Genomic DNA, 21148 nt, shown 5'->3' on the forward strand with positions numbered 1-21148 from the left:
AAACGGATTGCAAAAGCGATGGAAAGTTTAAATAGAAAGCAGTGAACTTTTACAGAAAAGCAAAAGCACAGTGACAAAGAAAGATCCCAAAACAGACCCAGAGAGATCCCATCCCCACCTGAGGGTACACCCAAGACCCCCAGGGCTCCTTCTTCCCCCTCCCACTGCTAGGCTAGTCTCAGCTGGCCAGGTCTGAGACTGCTAATCCCCCCATGGCCTTGGGCCTAGCCAGGCCCAAAGCCAGGAGACATCTCCCCCAGTTACCGGCTGATGGAGGAGGAAGAAAAGAGAGCGTGCTAGACTCCGCACTGCATCTTATAGTGGTGCAAAGGATTGTGGTATGAAATACTACATAATTTCCTGTGTCCACCCCTCTGGGCTGGACTTCTGGACACAGGAAGTAAACATTGCAGGGAGGCACCCAGCTCAAACTGCAACAGTTGGATAATAGGTTGGATGCGATGATCTCAAAGGTCTCTTCCAACCTGGTCTGCTCTATTCTATTCTATTCTATTCTATTCAGCCATAAACAAGAATAAAATTTTATTTATTAACTGATTTATTTATTAATAAAAAAATAGATACAATTACATTTATGTAATTAATAATAAGCAGTTAACACAATAATATTGATTTATTAATATAAGAAACTGTTTTAGAGGCTTTTAAATGTTCTTTCAGGTTGGAGGAAATTTAAATATTAAAGTAATATTAGGACATAAGGAATTAAATTTCTTATGTTAGGACACAAGAAATTAAAGCTAACAGGAAACAGACATTGAGAGCTGCTATTTTTATTTTCCAAACTGAATAATATGTGAAACCTAAGTGCTATTAAATACTGAACATCAAAAGAGACTTTAACAGTCATTCAGTTCCAACTTGTGACAGTAGATTAGACACTATAATTTTTTTGGATCACTTGTTACATGATACTGATCTTTGTCCTATTTCCCAGTGGCTTAATGTCAAAAATATACTGCTGTAATAAATGCAAAATATGTGTATAAAATCCATTCTTTAATATTTTCAGGCCTTCTATGAACCGTATGGAGCAAAGAGTTTCCTTGTACAGGCACGTTTAGAGGAGACTCTGCTTTCTCTGCCATGACACGTCCACATTAAATCAACCCAGAAAGTTAGACTTACAAGATGTGTTGAAAGAAGCAATCACTTATTTCTGATTCTAAATAGGTTTCCTGTTTTAAACCCCAGGCAGTAGGAAACTCTCCCCTTCCAAAGGAAAAAGCTGTTGTCTTAATGAGGCTGTCCAAAGAGGAAATTAAAGCAAAATAATAATTATGATTTAAAACAAAAAAAGTGGACATTTAGAGCATTCCCATTGCTACAGTGCAGTTGGTACTTCAGAGATTTAGTGGATAAAGCATGTGGCTGGAAAGCAATGAGGAACATTGGACTTTTATCAAAACATTTATCCCAGGGAATTTCCATCTAAATATTGATAATGACACACTAAAAAGCTTGATATATTAAGATCACTTCAACATTTTGCACCAAAGTACTACCAAACAGTAAAATTATTTTGCATGGCATCTGCTTGGCATGTTGGTTGTTTAATCATAAAGAGCTACATGAATACTATAAAATATCATTAGAATACATATAATAGAATACATAGAACAAACCAGGTTGGAAGAGACCTTCAAGATCATTGGAGTGAATTTTTGATTGAGTTCTAGATCAATTTCTTATTCTTTTTGCACTTGCATTCCAAAAAGTCCTCAATGAACAGGGTTTACTTGTGCCACTTTACACAATAGGTGACATTTATTCCTGTACAAAGAAAACACAGAAGCAGCACACCTGACTGCAAAGCTGGTTAAAAAATAGCTTTTGCATTATTACAGATTTACCATAAGTGCCTGAGAGACCACAGTCTCTTCTCCAACTGGACCTACAGTGCCTGCTGTGGTGCAGGTTTGATGACTCAAGATACAACAGGAGCATCAGAAATGCACATCACTCCCAGAGATGGAAAATAGCTGTATCCAGCCTTCCCGTTGAAGATGGATGTCTTCTCTAGACAAGCAGGTAGCAATGTCGTGTGCTGACCGTTAACAGTGGCTTCACAAGATTTTTCACTGTTGCTGTGGATATGGGGAAAATTTGCAATCCAAGAGAATGAAGATTCTACAGGAAGGCTGGGGAGGGACTTCTCAGGATATCAGGTAGTGATAGGACTAGGGGGAATGGAATGAAGCTGGAGGTGGGGAGATTCAGGCTGGATGTGAGGAGGAGGTTCTTCCCCATGAGAGTGGTGAAGCACTGGAATGGGTTGTCCAGGGAGGTGGTTGAGGCCCCGTCCCTGGGAGTGTTTAAGCCCAGGCTGGATGAGGCTCTGGCCAGCCTGATCTAGTGTGGGGTGTCCCTGCTGATGGCAGGGGGGGTGGAACTAGATGATCCTTGTGGTCCCTTCCAACCCTGACTGATACTATGATACTAAGATATGTTATAAAATAAAACAAGGGCAACTGAAAGTGACATGCCAAGCTTCTGCATTGTTTCAGATGTTTTTCCCCTCCTCAAGTTCACAGGAGTTTTATATGCAAAGATTTTACAACACAGTGAAAAGAAAATTAACTTCAGCTCAATTTTCAGGAAATATATTCAACAGCAAGCTAATTTTGGGGGCTGTGATTCCCTGAAAAGCTGTGTGGCTAAAGATGACAAGAATTAAAGTGTTCTGAAATACCTTAATCTTCTTTATCTACTGCAGCTCCCCAAGAGGTTCAAAACCTATTAGAAAGCATGATCGGAGATCAGAAAATATGCTGAATAATCTGAACACTTACACTTTAATACATGAAGCTCAGAATTCTATTGTCATGGACAAACCTCTGATAGAAGCTATTTGCAATCCATTTAAAAGAGTAAAGCAAATAAATTCAGGGAAATTTAGATTTACTCTTGCACATTCTGCAAGCAGAAAAAGCCAGGCTGGATGAATACATTGCTAATTGTGAATTATTCATCTCACTCTAGCAATCAGTAACATCCACATTAAACATTAAAGACCTAGATTCACAAGGAGAATTTAGGCACATAAATACCTCTTCAGGCAGTCAGGATTGACATTTAAATGCTAGTGGTATTCAACACAACCCCTTCCCTCCTCCCACTTTTTCATAGGTGCTTAAAACTGCATAGTATACTCAAGTTTCTGCTGAAAAGCATCAGAATAACTTCCAAGCTTTTAGCAGCAAGGAGTTAGCAGATACTTGCTTTATTGCTTTTCTATGCCAAAGTTCACATGATAATTCTCTTATCACACTTGTGCTATCTGATTTTTCATCTTACAAAAAGTAGACTGTGAAACTGTTTCACTAAAATATTGTAGTATTAGCTCGAAGTCTGGAAGCTGAGTTTCTGTGCTTCTACCCGAGTATCAACATCAGGGGCATAGTGTATTGGGTTGGATTGAGCTGGAGTTAATTCTCCTCACAGCATCTTTCTAGTGCTGTGTTTTGCAGCAGTAGTTGATAACACAGCAGGTTTTGGCTACTGTTGGATAAGTATCCAGGCTGTGTCCTTTCAACATTGCCCTGCCCCAAGAACACACTGAGGGGTGAGCAAGATCTTGGGAGGGGACACGGCTGAGCCAGCTGACCCAGACTGGCCAAAGAGGTATTCCATACCATAGTGATGCCAGCTCAGGTATAAGAATGAAGTGAAAGAAGGAAGTGAGAGGATTAGTCCATGGCATCTCTCCTCTCCAGTAACCACCAAGCTTAGAGAGCTCTGCTTCCCAAAACTGACCATCATCCTGCTGATGGGAAGTAGAGACCAACATATCTCTCTCTGCTTTTTGCTTCTGCACGGTCTATTGCTGTTTGCTTATTATTGTTATGAAAATTGCTCCTATTCTATTACTGGCTTTTGTTATATTTTTTTCCCCTCTCCCCCTGTCCACTTAAGAGGGGGAGTGATAGAGTGGCTTTTGCTGTAATATAGATGTTTTAATTACCTCGAGCAATGCTGATCCAACCTTTTTCAGGGGCTGAGTTTTTCCCCCTAAATCTTTTCAATATGAAAAAAAACAAAAAGTCTTTAGGCTCATTAAATGCAGTCAGTGTTTTTTGGGAGGGTTCAGATAGCAGGATATGACAATGTTCATTAAGAAAATTTCAGTGTGGCATATGAAGGATCTGTACATACATGACATAATCAAACTCTCTTTAGTTTACTTTTGAAACAAGGATCCCACAAACGAACTTTATAGAGGTTGGGCTTCCCTTTTCTTGCTCTTTTCCTTTGTCAGTTTGGCCTCAAATCACCATGTAACCCCAATATCAGTACATCATGGGTCTGATGGCCTTTGTCTGAATGTGTCTGATAGATGCCATAAAGGAAGTTTTGGAAGAAAAATGCTAAATTTATGCTGCATAAACTAGTGCAGATTATAGGTACATGAAAATTCTCAGTCATAGATATTTACATGACAGAGGTTAATAAGTTACATCCTAATGGTCTGAATTACAGAAAACATCTGATATGAAGCTGAAAAAAAAAGATTGGAAACATGACAGAAAGTCCTCATTTAACCTGTGTTATCCTACAGTGGGGTGAGAGGACTGGGGTGAAGAAAGGGGAAAGTAGGAGGAAAAGTATGGTATAACCCAAACCTTGAACTCCCTTAGAAATTTAGCACTTGTAGCATAACTACAAGAGAAATATATATATTTATTTAGCTGATTTTGTCTGATTCTGAAAAATACTTCACACAAAAAGTTTTTAAAGTGTAAGAATATTATCTAGGGAATTCCAATATGTAGTTTTTCAAGCAAATAAAGCCTTTAGAGTGAAACAAATGTTACCATGTCTGACTGGAGCACCATAAAGTTCTGGGCCCCTCAGTTTAGGAAAGATGTTGACTTGCTGGAACATGTCCAGAGAAGGGCAACAAAGTTGGTGAGGGGCTTGGAACACAAGCCCTATTAGTAGAGGCTGAAGGAGCTGGGGTTGCTTAGCCTGGAGAAGAGAAGGCTCAGAGGAGACCTTATTGCTGTCTACAACTACCCGAAGGGAGGTTGTAGCCAGGTGGGGGTTGATTTCTTCTCCCAGCCAACCAGCCCCAGAACATGAGGACACAGTCTCAAGCTGTGCCAGGAGAGGTTTAGGCTGGATGTTAGGAAGAAATTCTTCACAGAAAGAGTGATTGGGCATTGGACTGGGCTGCCCAGGGAGGTGGTGGAGTCGCAATCACTGAAGGTGTTTAGGAAGAGACTGGATGAGGCACTTGGTGCCATGGTTACTTTGATTAGATAGTGTTGGATGGTAGGTTGGACTCAGTGATCTTGAAGGTCTCTTCCAACCTGTTTAATTCTATCCTATCCTATCCTATCCTATCCTATCCTATCCTATCCTATCCTATCCTATCCTATCCTATCCTTTCCAGTTTTCTGAATGAAATGTCCTTTTTATATATGTATAGAAAGCAATTTTATTGAAGCCAGAGACTAAAAGGTAGTTGCAAATTATGAGAAAGTGTAGCAATGCTGTTAACAAAATCCTACCAACAAATTATTATGCATATTTGCTACAGATGTGCAGTAACTGATTGCTAAATTGCAAGATCTCTGTCACTGCAGAAATAATTAACAATATCACATAATTGGCCCATACTTGAACAGAAGTGTAAAGGCAACATAGAAAATATGTAGCTTCCCCCCCCCCCCATATTGTTAGTATGTCATTAAACCTCCTAGGTAGGTATTTCTGTTGAAACAAACAAACAAAAAATTGAAATACGAAATTGTCCAGTTTACCAATGGCAAAACAAATCTCTATGGAATAATTAATTTGGTATTAAATCACTTTTATTCTGTAGTGCAGTATTCACTGAAAAGAATCATAGAATTTTTAGGTTTGGAAGAGACCTCAAGGATCATCTAGTTCCAATCCCCCTGCCATGGGCAGGGACACCTCACACTACAGCAGGTTGCTTACAGCCACATCCGGCCTGGCCTTAAAAACCTTCAGGGATGAGGCTTTTACCACCTCCCTGAGCAACCTGTTCCAGTGTCTCACAGCCCTTATGGTAAAGAACTTCTTCCTAACATCCAATCTGAATCTACTCACGTCTACTTTTTTTTCCATCCCCCTTTTCCACTCAAATCCCAGAACACCTGGGCTATGTTGAGTCTCCTCCCACCCCAGGTGTGGATACTTTGTCCTCCCCACCCATTCCTCTTTTTAATCCCCCCCAGGAAATGCAGTAGCCCCAAGCTGAGCCCGTCTGGGCTGGAGGATCCTCCTCTCATCACTGGTGAGTGCTCATGGTGCACACTGGGTGATGGTGGTGGTGACAACAAAGGCCGGGGGGCCTGGTGGCCCCCCGGTTGGGTAGGGCAATGACTGATGGCTACTTCAATATCATCCACGGGGCTAAGCTCCTCTGTGTGGTATCTTAGCTGGTGAGGGTCTTGCCCCAGCTCTGGGATGGGTACAGAAATGGTGGTGATGGAGCAGAAGCTGTTTAGTCATAGAATCATAGAATTGTTAGGGTAGGAAGGGACCTCAAGGATCATCCAGTTCCAACCCCCCTGCAGGGACACCTCACCCTCAATTAGGTTGCTCACAGCCACATCCAGGATGGCCTTACAAACCTCCAGGGATGAGGCTTCTACTACCTCCCTGGGCAACCTGTTCCAGTGCCTCCCCATCCACATGGGGAAGAACTTCTTCCTAATATCCAGTCTGAATCTACCCATTTCTAGTTTTGCTCCCTTCCCCTCAGTCCTATCACTACATGACACCCTAAAATGTACTGCTTGTAGTGCTCGATCCTATATGCCCTCCACTGACAGGTTTTGTTTCAACTGTTTACTAGATTCTGAAGACCACTTCAACACTCAAGGTTTGCATGCCTGCCTTCCAAGTTCTTTTCTTAGGGTTTGATAAGATTGTTCTAATCAGGGTGAGGGCAGCTGTGGGAACTTATCTCAAACATTAAAGTGTTTGTGTTTTAAAGTTAATTTTCTTGTCTAACAATGTTTGTTGCTGCTCTACTGCTTAGTAAGAGTTACAATGTTGAAGTAGAAGTGGATTAAACAAACACTTTGATTCAGAAAGTAAACACAGACATCCTTTCTCTTAGTTCAACAGCCTTACTTTAAATGACCAAGGCATTTAACAGAGTCTGAAATTAGAAGGCTCTGCTTGCAAGTTGAAATTGCCCTCAAGGAAGAAGAGGCAGATTCCTGAAGTTCAGTGTTGCACTGTTTACCATCGTTTATTGCTTTGAGGAAGAGGTGTGTGCCAGCAAGGCAAAAGAGCAAACCCTGGACTGCAGGTGATGCCCCTGCCAAGCCTGTGCAAAAGGACAGCTCAGAGAGGTGAATACCTACAACCACCTTGCTCTTAGTCACAGTTACAAGCTCTATGCTCTCTTTCCTCAGCCCTGCCAGGTACATCTAACCTGTGTTCTGGGGACCTTCCCACTGTTTCATCAACTACCCCAGCTATTTGTCAGTCCTTTTCAACTCTTTCCTCCTCACAGTTTTATCAGCAGTAATTGTCTCATCCTTGGGATAGCTGATATACAAAATTATGCACCTGTGAGCTCAAGCATCAATCCCAAGGTAACTCCCCAGTTGTTTCTCCCTCTTCTGTGCCACTTTCAATCCAGATAACACACTCTCCATTACCAATGCAAGCCATTTCAATAAAATAAACTACAGTACAAAGTATGTTGGAGAGGGTTTCACCACTGATGCTCTCAGCACACAGGCTGTAATCTTGATACATCTGCCAGACCCTTGCACAGGGCACATGTATTTTGATTAGTATGTATCAGGTTGTGGTGGTGAGAGAAAGTTCAGTTCTCCCACACACGCACAAAGAAACCATGGCCAACTCAGTTGGAGAAGCAAAGATGAATTAAAGCTATATTTACAAGCAGGATGAAATGTGGATGGCTATAAACACAATATACAGTGTTTACAATATAGACAGAAATATACAACAAAGAACATAATACAGAACAAAACTCCCTCCTCCAGCCAGCAGGGTCTCCTGCCTTGTACCCCCTCTCTCCCCCTACCTCTCTTTTTTTCCCAAAAGGCTTAGAGAGAGAAAAGGTAATTATTAAGGAGGAAATTCTGTAGTTCAAAGCATATGCAAGAATTAGTTTTCTTATCTGTTAGCTCAAGGTTAACTCTGTCTAGCACCTGTTGCTCAGAGAGAGACAGAAGCAGACAGGCTCAAAAGACAGAAAGAACTGAACTAACTGAGACTCAAACTGAAGTAAAATTTAATGTTGCATTCTACCAATGAAATTCATTTAGAATATCTCAATGTTTTCAAAACATTCAGCCAGAGTGTTCCAGCAACTGTCCCTTTTATTAAAGGCACAGCCTAAAATGGTCACCCAGGTACTCGAGAAACTTGAGGACTTGATCTTAGAAGTCTTGTTTCAACCCAAACAATTCTATGATTCTATATATTTATCTGCTAAACCTTATTCCACACTGAAGTGCAAATCAACTCTTGCCAATAAAACTGCATAGAGTCCGCCTCAGGCTAATGACTTTAATGTCCCTTAGGTTTCGTGTTACCTTTGTAACACACTAGGAGTATTTCCTCTTTTAGTCTCCTTGTGGTGCTGGTTCAGTCACATCAACATAGTGCTCTCATTCTACACCCTTAATGAATCTCTCTTGCTCACAATCTCTCACTCTGTATGCGGTAGTTTCAGGCTGTGCCTTGAAATCTTTTCACAGATCTCAAACAGAAAGTAGGGAAATAATTATATGTTCTAAACAATCCCATTGGATAGAATAGAATTAACCAGCTTGGAAAAGACCTTTGAGATCATTGAGTCCAACCTATCATCCAACACTCTCCAATCAACTAAACTATGGCACCAAGCACCCCATCTGGAAGCTGTCCACTAACGCTGACAACGTGAAGGTGCAGCTGCTACCATCACCAGAGCAGCCACCCACTGTTTCCAAAACACATGGGTATTCAGGGGAGACTTGCTGTAGAAGCCTATTGACTAATTTCACGTGAGGTGTCAGTACCAAAAGAATCTGACCTGTCCTTCAGGCCTGGAAGGATAAAGTAACTTACCTGCAACCTCTTTAGAGGTCATCATGGTGCTTTTCAAAGGAAACTAGTCTCAGCAGGAAGAGCTCTTCATCTCCAGCACAAGTCCTGCTCTTGCATGTCCTGCAGCAGCAGATTCAGGCAAGGAAAATAAGCCATCATCATAACTTTAAATGAAAACACCAGAAATGTTGTTTTCACAAAAAAAAAAACCCAAAAAAAACAACCCAAACCCCAACCACAAAAAACCCAAACCAACCACATAGGTGGTGCATACTGGACAACACTTACAGGCTCACTGTGATGACCTGAGACTGAATCTGCAGAGAACTAGATTCCTGGCTCAGCAACTACATGCCATTTATAACATGAAGGCAAGTCATCCTCAAAAAATGAGGTTGTCATAAGTAAAATATTGATCCTCTGTAGCAGTGAAAATATCCTGGAAACAGAGATGGGTATATCTGAGGAAAAACAGTATCTAGAGGGAAAAGTAGAGAGTGGAACCTAAGACTTGTGCTCATATTAGAAACTCAGTTTAGCTAGCCATCCTCTGCATCACACTGGCCAACAACCCAGCCCATGGTTATACTGGTATGTCCAAATAAACTGGTAGTGGCCAGTTGAGAAGGATTGACAGACCTAATAACAACCTCCCAGTACCTGAATGGGGGCTACAAGAAGGATGGAGAAAGACTATTTACAAAGGCCTGCAGTGATAGGATGGAGGGGCAATGGCTTCAAACTAGAGAAGAGTAGATTTAGACTGAATGTGAGGAACAGGCTCTTCGCCATGAAGGTGGTGAACAGGTTGCCCAGGGAGGGAGCTGAGGCTCATCTCTGGAGACATTCAACATGTGGCTCAAGAGGGCTCTGGGCAACAGGATCTAGTTGCAGATGCCCCTGCTGACTGCAGAGGGGTTTGGACTAGATGACCTTCAGAAGTCTCTTCCAACCCATACCACTCTATGACAAGATTGCAACAACACTGAGACAACCTTGGTCACCACAGACATCCCACTACAAAGGTGACTAGAAAGTGTTCTAGGTCCCAGGAGCTACCCAGAACCATTCATATACTGGGAAGTGTAGGTATAAGGAAGCAAGCAAGGGTCTGCAATTCATACAGCTCCTGAGTTGCTTGTTTGCTTATACCTACATTTCCCAGCATATGAATAGCTTTTCTGATAGAGCTTATAGGAAGAGCTTATTCCACAGTAGTTTTAATGGACAATTTTCCTGTGTAGACATACTCGAGGTTGTACAGAATATGGTTTTTGGGAATAATGCTTCATGCCAAGATGTTTTATAGAACATTTATTTTTACTTGTATTATAAAGCTCTGAAGATACAGATTTGTGAAAGGAGTGAATGCCTATAGGCTGATGGGCACTTAACAAATATTAATAGCCTGGTTTTAAAATATGAGACAGATGTTTCAGCTGATCTCCGCATGTGACTCCAAATTGTAGTGGGATTTGATCTCTATATATAGTTCAGAAGCAGATCTCCAAATTGGAGCACCTCCTAGAGAAAGACTTCTTCAGTTGAAAAGTAGGTACTTAATGTGGGGGAACCACATTCTGACTTCTGCTCTTCAAGGGAGCCAAGTTGTTGGAATGTGGTATACTTAGAAATACTGAGAAATATACTGAACTTTTCACTCTATCTCCTATTGTGAATCATGATACTCAACTGATATTTTAAATAGGAGAGCGTGGATGCTTTGCTCAATGTCAGCTTTCGCTTTTTTTTTTTTAATGTGTTTGAGCAGGAAACTGTGTGCAATAGGGAGAGAAGATAGCACACTTTTTCACTTTGATCAACCACAAATAGACCATTTCAACACATGCATGCACCTCCATGTGTCCAGTTTTGGGCTCCCCATTTCAAGAGGAACAGGGACCTGCCAGAGAGAATCCAAAGGAGAGCCACAAGGATGATTAGGGGACTTGAGCACCTCCTCTGTGAAGAGAGACCGAGAAACCTTGGGCTGTTTAGTCCTGAGAAAACTGAGAGGAAATCTGATCAATGTGTATAAATATCTGAGGGGTGGGTGTCAAGTGGAGGGGGGTCAGTCTCTTTTTGGTGGTGTGCAAAAATTTCTTTACAGTGAACACTGGAACAGGCTGCTCACAGAGGTTTTGGAGTCTTCTTCTCTGGACACATTCAAACCCCACCTGTATGCGTTCCTGTGCAGACTACCCTAAGTGATTCTGCTCTGGCATGGGGGTTCGACCTGATGATCTCTTGATGTCCCTTCCAATCCCTAATGTACTGTGATACTATGAACTGCTGTGTGCCTCTACAGGATGATCAACGAAGTTGTGTTTTAATGGATAAAGAGTGCAAGTATATAGCATGAGGGGACAACTTTGAAAAGTAGGATTTTAGACTTTAGAGAACAATACTGGTTCCACACTGGCTTCCTTAATCACTCATTTATTCTGCTTAAACAATAAATTGCATCCATTTGTGAAGTCACAGGTTAGGTGTGTTTATATTGTGTGATAGGTATTGTATGTATTGCTGAAATTCTGGTTCCCTTGTTGCCTCAACATTGGTGCATTAACGTGTATCATAGTATCAGGACTCAGGTGTCTGTGTGTGGAAAAATAAAGCACTCCCAAACCCCACAGTATGGTTCTGGTCTTTGTATTCAACAGGATTGTCTATATAAAGAAGCAATGAGAAACAGTTGATTCAAATACAGGCCCAAATTGTGTAAGCAGCAATGATATTCAGTTACTGATGGCTAGATATGTTATTCACTAGATGCTCCATGTAGCCTTAAATATTGCTAGAGTTGCCTTCAAGTTGTGGTTGACTTGAGCAAAGGAATAAAAGTGGTAACCAGCTTCTGGACTATTAGCATCAGATACATGTGCTGCTCCATCCCCATGTGCTGAGTTACATCCATCCTCGATGGATGTTGAAGAAAGAATCCAGCCCCCAGGTGGGCAGAGAGACTTAGCTTCCCCCCTCCCAGGACAGGGGGTTCCCTGGGTCAAAAGTGGTCTATTCCACTCCCCCTTCTTGTCCAGCAAGCCTGTAAAAAAGGCAGACATATTTTACTGCTCTCCCTTTCCCTTCTTTGCCTGTGGGAGAGAGGTCATCTGCTGCTGCTGCTTGCTGCATTGACCACGTGGTGGGGGGCTACTTTCCAAGCTGCATCCATGCTTTCTTAAGAACTGAATCCACTTACATCTAGGGAATACAAGGACATCTGGGCTTGGTTTTGTATATTTGCCTATTTATTCTTAGCCTTTACCATTTAAACGCTCCCTGTTATATATATATATGTATAACTTTATTTTTTTTAATTACTTCTTTTACGTCCAAACTTTTTCCAGATTATGTCTTTCATGAATTTACCTTCCCTTTCCCCCTACCCAATTTGTTTTGCCTTTACTAGGAAAGGGAGAGGGGAGGGAATCTCAATCTCCTACCATTTGGGCTTTTAGACTGATGGTAAAGCTCAAAACAGCACACCCCAATACAGAGCTTCCCATTTCCCATAACAGCCACATCATAAGTGCCCCATGGACAGTCAGTCATTGTGGGCTGTGTATGATGCCTAGGTCCAACTAATAACACCCATAGACATTGCCTTAAGCCAGCTCTGCTGCCACCGCGGCAAGCACTTTCTAGATCTGCTTTGAGCAATATGACTGACATCTATCATTCAGAGACATACACTATAGTTTTTCTGTTTTTCTGCTGTGGAATATTGATGTTAGATTTGAAATGTCTGCATTTACAATTATATTTATGGGTTTATGCTTTTCTTTGTTTGTTTTTAATCTTCTGAAAATGAGACCAAGAAATATATCCTTTCTTTAGGGAGAAAACTGTCGAGAGACATTTTCCAGTGTCAAAGCAAATTTTGATACTTTTCACTTGAAGAGGCTTTTGACTCAAGTCGTGAGCACATGGAGATAAATGTAGCTACAGAAATTCATAGTCCATTTCCTGAAAAGGTGCTGATACTCTAAGCAAAGCCACATAAGTACAAAAAATGTGTTGAAAAAACTTTTGCTCTGTAATGGCTAAAAGTGAAGGACAACACAGTGGTGTAAATGATGGTGTTGAGTAAATATGTAATAAAATACCTCTAATCAAGCAAATAATGTAGGAAAACGCATTGCAGAGCCAGAGTAAAGGAATTAAAATGTGATTACATCAATCAGCAAGTATAGCATTTCTTTTTCTCATCTCTTCTCCTTGAATCCTAAATTATTTGTTTCTGAGATGGGTAATGCTTGTCTACACAAAATTGGGATTGGACGTGGCACTTGGTGCCATGGTCTAGTAGGCATGAGGTCTTGGGTGACAGGTTGGACTTGATGATCTTTGAGGTCTTTTCCGACCTTTTTGATTCTATGATTCTATTCTAAAATCTTCTCACAAGTGTCACAAGTTTTCATGGGCAGCCTTGCAAATTTGGATCTTGGACATATAGCAACCATCCAAGCAAGTCGAAGGTTGGAGAGCCCTTTGGTTTCCAAGGCCCACACAGTTCTGTATGTATCTTACTGGATGTAAATATTAAATGCTAGTAAGTCCTTATAAGCATTAATTTCATCAGCCTTTGTATTGTGCTGGCATGTGCTTCTTTTAAATTTTTGGAGGGTAGCACAGCTTCATTGCAGGATGAGTTTTGAAAGATCAGATAGCTCAGAGTCACGAAACTTGTGAAACCAGAGGCTTAGGAGCAGCTGCTGATAGCCAAAGATTCTTCCCCAGTAAAGGACAGTACTGTTAAAGTGAGGGGAATGTGACTAATCTTTGATTCTTTGGGAAAATCCTTAACAGACTTTCAGTCCTAATGATCAGCCGATAACTATTTACTATTGTAATTAATATTTTCAGAGAAGGGAATACCAAGAATGATTTTTGTTGTTTGTTTTGTTTTGTTTTGTTTTAACATTAGATATTAAGGTTTGTGCAATTATATGAGTGTTACATTCTTGACTTTTAAACACCTCTTCTGCTTTGATGCCAAATGCAGCTTTGGACTTCTACATTCCAACTCTCCTTCTCTTTCTATAATGTCATGGTTAATTTAAGCCCTTAAACTTTCTGTGAGAATCTGCCTGGAACAACAACCTTCACAAACATACTCTCTCCCTGTCTAAAATATAAATGGTTTGTTTGTTTATAAGCCATTTTGTTAAATTCCTCTGAAGCTGCTGTTCTGTTAAACAGTTTTCAAGTTCAGTTTGTGAAAATTACACATTAGCAACAATTTTGAGTAAGACTGATTTTGTGGCTGCTTGCTAACCTTGCAACATGAGGAAAATAATCAAGTGTCCAGCTCAACACAAGTATACATTTGCTAAATATCTTAAAGGCAAATGATTACATTGGTGCTAGAAAGGTAAGTGCTCTTCAGTCGTTCTGTGTTTATTTACTTATTGCACCTGCATAGGCTCAGAATCATTTAATGTATGTAACTGTTACTAAATGCTACATACAGATAAAAATAAGTGTTGAAAGGAAAATGTGTGATCAGCTTCTGTAATGGTATTCACATATGCTCTTCATTTTGACACAAGACTTAAGATCCTGAGTATTTACATGCATAATCACATAGTAACGGTGTGTCAATAGCACATATTCCAATTCATTATAGACTAAGGATTCAAGAACTGAATTGGTATTTCTGGAAAAAAATTGTTAGAACATCAGGATTAAAGTAAGGCCAAATTCAAATCTCTTTACACTGAAGAGATGAAGAGCTATAAAAGAAACAGGATAGTATTCCATTCAGGTGGAGATGCAAACATGTGTTCCATAATCAATAAATCTGCAATCACTGTATGAATGAAGGCACTTCTTTGCCTGCAGATCTTTAAGGGTCCATTGAATTCAACAGGGTTATGCAAATTCATATCGTTCAAGTATCTGACTCTTTGTGCCATGGAAATTAGATATTAATAACAGCATAAGACCATTTTGTCCACTTTTCTGCTGTGGTGATGTTACTGTGTGCTCCAGATCTCCTCCTTCCCCATCTCCATTAGTAGAGGTTTGAATGGGGAAAGACAAAGATGTGAAATTGCCTTCCAAGGTGCAATTTCCCATTCTTCCCACCAGGCCGGGGGATCCTTCCCCATGGGGGCAAGTCTGCTGGGTTTGGGAGCTATGATTAAGTGGGATGCTTCGCACCCATTATACATTGGCCTTGGACACATTGTCCAGAAATGCCTTAAATAGAATGACCAAGAAAGTGACTGGGGCTCTTGCCATCATCTTACTCCTGCTCCTGCCCTTGCTCTTGTTCTTCTGCTCTGGCTCCTGCCTTCACATTGCTTGCTCCACTTGGACCTGGCTTCTTCCCATACCCTGCCTGCCTGAGATCCCCCTCCCTGCCTGCGGTGAAACCTGTGACTTTCTTGCAGTACTGCTGCTCATGAGTTTGCCTTGTGGCAGCTGTGTCGACAGACACTTTGGTTCTGGCGGGTCCTTTTCCTTTGAATTGTGTAGCACTATCCACAAACTGGAGTATAAAACCTGCAGTTCATGGAGCCTGCCACTGACGAAAGACCTAGGGACTGATGCCTAGTTCCTGCTCCATCCTCCTGAGCACAACCTGGCATTCTCATCGGCTTTCCCTAAAGTTCCTGGCTTGCCTCTGATTATAAGTGGGGTGAAGCTATTTTGTGGCTTAGCCTTTTCTATTTTCTCAATTCTCTAAATTGTACTAAAGGTGTCCACAAGCATCCTGGTAGAATTTGTGACCCAATAGAACCTGTAAATAATCAAATAATTTTTACACCTAATTTTGGTATTTGGGGGTTTTGGGAAAAATAAAGATAACTCTATTTTTATAATTATCACCTTGCTAAGTCAGCCCCTATCAAATCAGGTGAGATCTTTACCTACATCATATTGTCCAATTCAGATTATGAAAATAATGAGATTTCTCTTATTTTCTGGGGACAATGACTAATTTCAGACTTGAATTATGCTCACAATTGTAGACTGTTTCCTTAAGGTGCAAAAATATTTCTTTACAAAATTCTCTCTTATTGGCTGGGAGGGTTGTTATGTTTGAGCTTTGGCCTATTAAAATTAGAACAAAGGTTTCAAGACAGAGGAACAGAATGGTACCATTAATGAAGTGGGAATTTTTGCTTATCAGATCATGGTGATTTATTTTTCAAATGCTCCACTGTCATAATCTAAATCTTCTTCTACAAACTTGAATTTGTGAAGGAGCATTTATAGGAGAATGAGGGTTACTTTGGCACAAGATCAAACAGTCTGCATAGCAAATCCTGGCCAAGAACTTCAGTTACGTACTTGGTAGTCTTAGACACTGGGTTCAACCAAACATTCTTTTCTGGGTTCATACACCTTTATCTTCAGAAGACATTCCAGGATCAGTGCTTTTCATGACCTCTTTTGCACAGTTTCTAGGAAAAGACTGTTTTCCCAGCTCACAGAAATGGGAATTCAGAACTTCAGCTCTCCAAGAATAGCTGCTATCTAAAAGTTCCCATGAAAGATTCACCCTGTCACAGCTCTGGCTTACAGCTCATTGCTTCTGTGACATTTGATGGTGACAACAGACCTACTAGCTTTGCAGAGCCACCTGCATTATAATTAGTGAAAAGTCCAGAAAGAAAAATACTTAGGCGAAGTAGGGCTATACATAATTTTTCTTAATGTACTTGAATATTTTGCGTCATTCAGAAGTCCAGGGATTTCAGTATAGTATTTATCTTCATACATTTTGGCCAGCTTTCTTTGAATAGTAGATTTCCTTCTTTCTTTTTACATTTCCTTCCTTTGTTGCCAGCTTCCCACTTTCTCACATGCTGACAGTTGAAAACTCTCCGTCTGTCAGAAAAAGCTTTTCCAATAGTTCTTACATTCTGCTCAGACTTCTTTGTATATGTCTCTTAGACATTTTCAGCATATGGTTTCACATATCCTAATGTGAACAGTTCAGGTAAATCTGATGAATCTCAAGACCAACTTTACCTTTTCTATTATAAAGAGAACTCTCAATGGCTAGCTCAGATGCGGTTATCTTCATGGCAGCTACCACTGAGTAGAAGAATTTTGAAACTCGGTTGAGTGTTCATCAGTTGAAGTATATCTGCAGAGTTTTCTCAGTCTTGGTAGATATTTGCTGGGATCAAAGGTAGTGACCAAATTGTCTGTGTTTGGGAAGCTCTGCAAAGAAGCATGTCCCACCTGGAAATCTAGTGTGGGAGCTGAAGAGGTGAGCTTAGGAGAGAATGGTGCGTGTCTACTTCTTCCAAGTGGAAACTTACTTCCACCTTAGTGCAGTTAGCTGACCTTTGAAGAGCATTGGAATTGCGTGGAAGCTAGAAAAAGCAGAGAGTATAAAAGAACAGAAAATCACAGTACTAGCATGAAGTATATTGTATTAGATGTTCATGGGTGGTCTGCATACAAATCATGCCAATAAGAATAGAAGAAAAGTATTTAACACTAAAGTTAAAGTTCAAAGCAAGAAAATTAAATTGAGTAAACAAAATGCCTCACATAAGAGTATGTTTTGCTGACAATGTCAAACTGGGAGGCTTAGCTGGACAGGCTGGAGAGCTGGGCAAACAGGAACCTGATGAGGTTCAACAAGAATAAGTGCAGAGTCCTACATCTGGGAAGGAATAATAAATTACACCAGTAGAGGCTGGGAGGTGATCTGCTAGAGAGCAGCCCCATGGAGAAGGACCTGGGAGTCCTGGTGGACAACAAGTTATCCATGGGATAGCAGTGTGCCCTTGTGGCCAAGAAGGCCAATGGGATCCTGGGGTGCATTAAGAGTGTGTCCAGCAGACTGAGGCAGATTCTCCTCCTCCTCTACTCTGCTCTAGTGAGACCTCACCTGGAATATTGCATCCAGTTTTGGGCTCCCCAGTTCAAGAGGGACAGGGATCTACTTGAGAGATTCCAATGAAGGGCTACAAGGATGATTAAGGTCTGTCTGTGGTGATAGGTTGGACTCGATGATCCTTGAGGTCTCTTCCAACCTTAGTTATACTGTGATACTGTGAAGGGACTGGAGCACATGTCCTATGAGGAGAGGCTGAGAGACCTGAGGCTTTATAGTCTGGAGAAGAGAAGACTGAGAGGGGATTTAAGGAATGTCTATAACTGTCTGAGGGCTGGATGTCAAGAGGGAGGGGACAGGATATTCTCAGTTGTGCCCTGTGATAGGACAAGGGGCAATGGATATAAACTACAGAACAGGAAGATTCACCACAACATGAGGAAGAACTTTTTTACTGTAAGGGTTACAGAGCACTGAAAAGGGCTCCCCAGAGAGGTTGTGGAGTCTTCCTCTCTGGAGACTTTCAAGACTCATCTGGATGCCTTACTGTGTGACCTGTGCTAGATTCTATGGTCCTGCTCTGGCAGGGGGGTTGGACTCGATCTCTGGAGGTCCCTTCCAACCCCTAACATCCTGTGATCCTGTAAATGTTCAGTTTGCATTTGTGAAAAAGTCTTTAATTGCCTGCTCTCACCTACAAAACCCATCAGTTTTGTAGCTTAGCCTTTCACACTAGAAGAATAAAGAGGGCACTTATTAAAGAGCACTTAGCAATGTTCAACCAATTGGCTCATTCTAGCGGCTAATGCTCTCAATCCTGTAATTTGGTGGTTAGAGTGCCTTGCACAAATACTGCCCATTATTGTGTGGCTGAGATGATGCTCTCCTGAATTGAAAATCTTATAATACAAACTATCCCTTCTGATCTCTAAACATACATAGACAAGAGTCTCAGGGACACTGTGGTTAAAAAAAAAGGACAGGAACATGCTGTGACAATGATCTTTCAATAATATTTTCCTTGCCCTAGTGACAAAGGAAAGCATTTCAGGTAAAAAAAGTAAAAATTATTCATTACTCACTTGTATAGATAATTATGTAAGTTGTAAAGACACTTCTTTTCTCCTCACTTTGACCATATAGTCAGTAATGTGATGCCACTTTCTTATCGAGAAGCAACTTTTTATTTCTTTAATTCTTTTATTACATTTAGTAATATTTTACACTGCCATTTGATAAAACAATATTCCACACAAAGAAGTATACCAGTAGTATTCCTATTTGAGTCCAAAGAGGAGTAGTAGCCCTGTTCTGTCCTTTGAAGCCATCTTCGCAAGATGGTTCCTTCCTAATGTTACATTCAATAGTTTCTTCTAACTAAAATCTAATTTATTTAACTTTTAACTTGGAAGTAATTTACTGTATAGTAATAGCAAGCACAGTCTTTGAAAATAGCATTGTCCACCAGGAGTGGAAGTTGTCCACATGGTTTCCTAGTACTTTTCAGGTGTACTTAGATTCTTAGCTCTGCCCACTCTATCTATTTTGAGTATGTTTTGCATTAGTCACATGAGCTGACACTCTAGGTTTTCCACCAGCATTTTAAACTCTTTCATCTGGGAGTGTGTGGGGGCTGAGGAACAGATGCAAAGGTATAAATATATAAGCTTAAGTACCATGTTCAGTTCCGTAATAGATGTTCAACATTTTTTATATCTAACCAATTAAATCTTAGAATAAGTGATAGCTTTGGAATGAAAACAGTAAGAAAAGCTTTTATAGTAGTAAACTACAACTGTGCTGGTTTTTAGTTTTGATTTTTTTCCCCCTCTTCATTTTCTTCCAGAGATGCTGATAAGGCTCTATGGGATTCAACAGATTGCCTCCACTTCAATAATTTTGTTTCTGGTTTTGTTTCACCCACAGAGATTTTCTTCAATGTAAAATTGAAGAGTACTAGGTTCTTAAAATGGAATCAAACTGGCAACAGTATTTTTGCAATGTTTAGTGACTCAAATAATTTTAAACTACACAGTTTGAATGGTTTCCATAACTTGAATCAAGTTTGCTGAAAACACAGCTTGATTTTCTTGAAATTTAAGTGAAGCTTATTGAAGTTTATTGATCCTCTATGGAGAACCTCTAAGCATTTCAAACTGCTCAAATTATACTCCTGGAAGGATATAATTAGGACTAAAACCTGAACACATTTTTAGCAGAAAGAAGTTGTTATTTTTCATGTACTTCAGTGTTTAGCCTTACTCTTATCACAAATTAAGTAGCTGTTGTTTAAGATGCTTCGTTACAACTTACATTTCAGTGAGAATTGATAGCACTGTTTTAGCAAATATAATTATATTTGCATCTTTAATCTTTTACCATTTTAATAATTTTGTTATTGAAAGTCCAGTATACAGAGTATTTTACGTGAGTTTAGTTGCTTAGTTAATTGATTATCACTCCAGTGGAATGCAATTCCCTAATGTGCAAGGAACAATAGAAAAATGTTTATATGTGCTACAGAATAAACAGATGATACAGAAATAGCCTGCACTTCTTTAGTGTGGCTGCCTAGAACATCTGCTTATGAAACTAAACAGAATTTTACACATCTGGATTGGATGGCTGTGCCTCCAAGCCCACAGTGTATTACCTACATAAAATTATGACAGTTGCCACTAACAAAAAAACACAACTGTGGGTGAATAACTTCTCTTGTTGATCTTCAAAACAAGAAGGCTGGGTGAGGAGTGGCTCAAGAGCAGTCTCGAGGAGAAGGACTTGAGGGTGTCAGTAGACCGAAAAGTCAACATGAGCTGGCCATGTGCACTCGCAGCCCAGAAGGCCAACTGTATTCTGGGCTGCATCAAAAGAAGTGTGACCAGTAGAAACAGGAAGGTAGTTCTCTCCCTCTACTCTGCTCTTGTGAGACTCCACCTGAAGTACTGTGTCCACTTCTGGTGGCCCCAGTATAAGTAGGATATTGAACTGCTGGAATGGGTCCAGAGGAGGGTCACAAAGGTGATCAGAGGGCTGGAGCACCTCTGCTATGGGAATAGGCTGGGAAAGTTGTGGTTGATCAGCCTGGAGAAAAGAAGGCTCTGGGGAGACCTTATAACAGCTTTCCTGTCCCTGAAAAGGGCCTAAAGGAAAGCCAAGAAGGAACATTTTACAAAGGCTTGTAGTAACAGGACAAGCAGGAATGGATTGAAGCTTGAGGAAGGTGTATTTAGACTAATTAGAAAGAAACTCTTTAAAATTAGGGTG

The 21148-nt window shown here is 40.6% G+C and overlaps 1 long non-coding RNA gene across 1 annotated transcript; it reads left to right on the plus strand.

Annotated features, from left to right (window-relative positions):
* Window positions 1–2020: 2020 nt before the first annotated feature.
* Window positions 2021–11162, plus strand: LOC137445548 (uncharacterized). The gene is made up of 3 exons (XR_010988428.1): window positions 2021–2052; window positions 6228–6286; window positions 10844–11162. It is a non-coding gene; the product is annotated as an uncharacterized lncRNA (long non-coding RNA).
* The last annotated feature ends 9986 nt before the right edge of the window (window positions 11163–21148 follow it).

This window comes from Melanerpes formicivorus, unplaced genomic scaffold (genome assembly GCF_026170545.1).
Source record: "Melanerpes formicivorus ecotype bairdi unplaced genomic scaffold, bMelFor1.0.p_v2 SCAF_2, whole genome shotgun sequence".
NCBI lineage: Eukaryota > Metazoa > Chordata > Aves > Piciformes > Picidae > Melanerpes > Melanerpes formicivorus.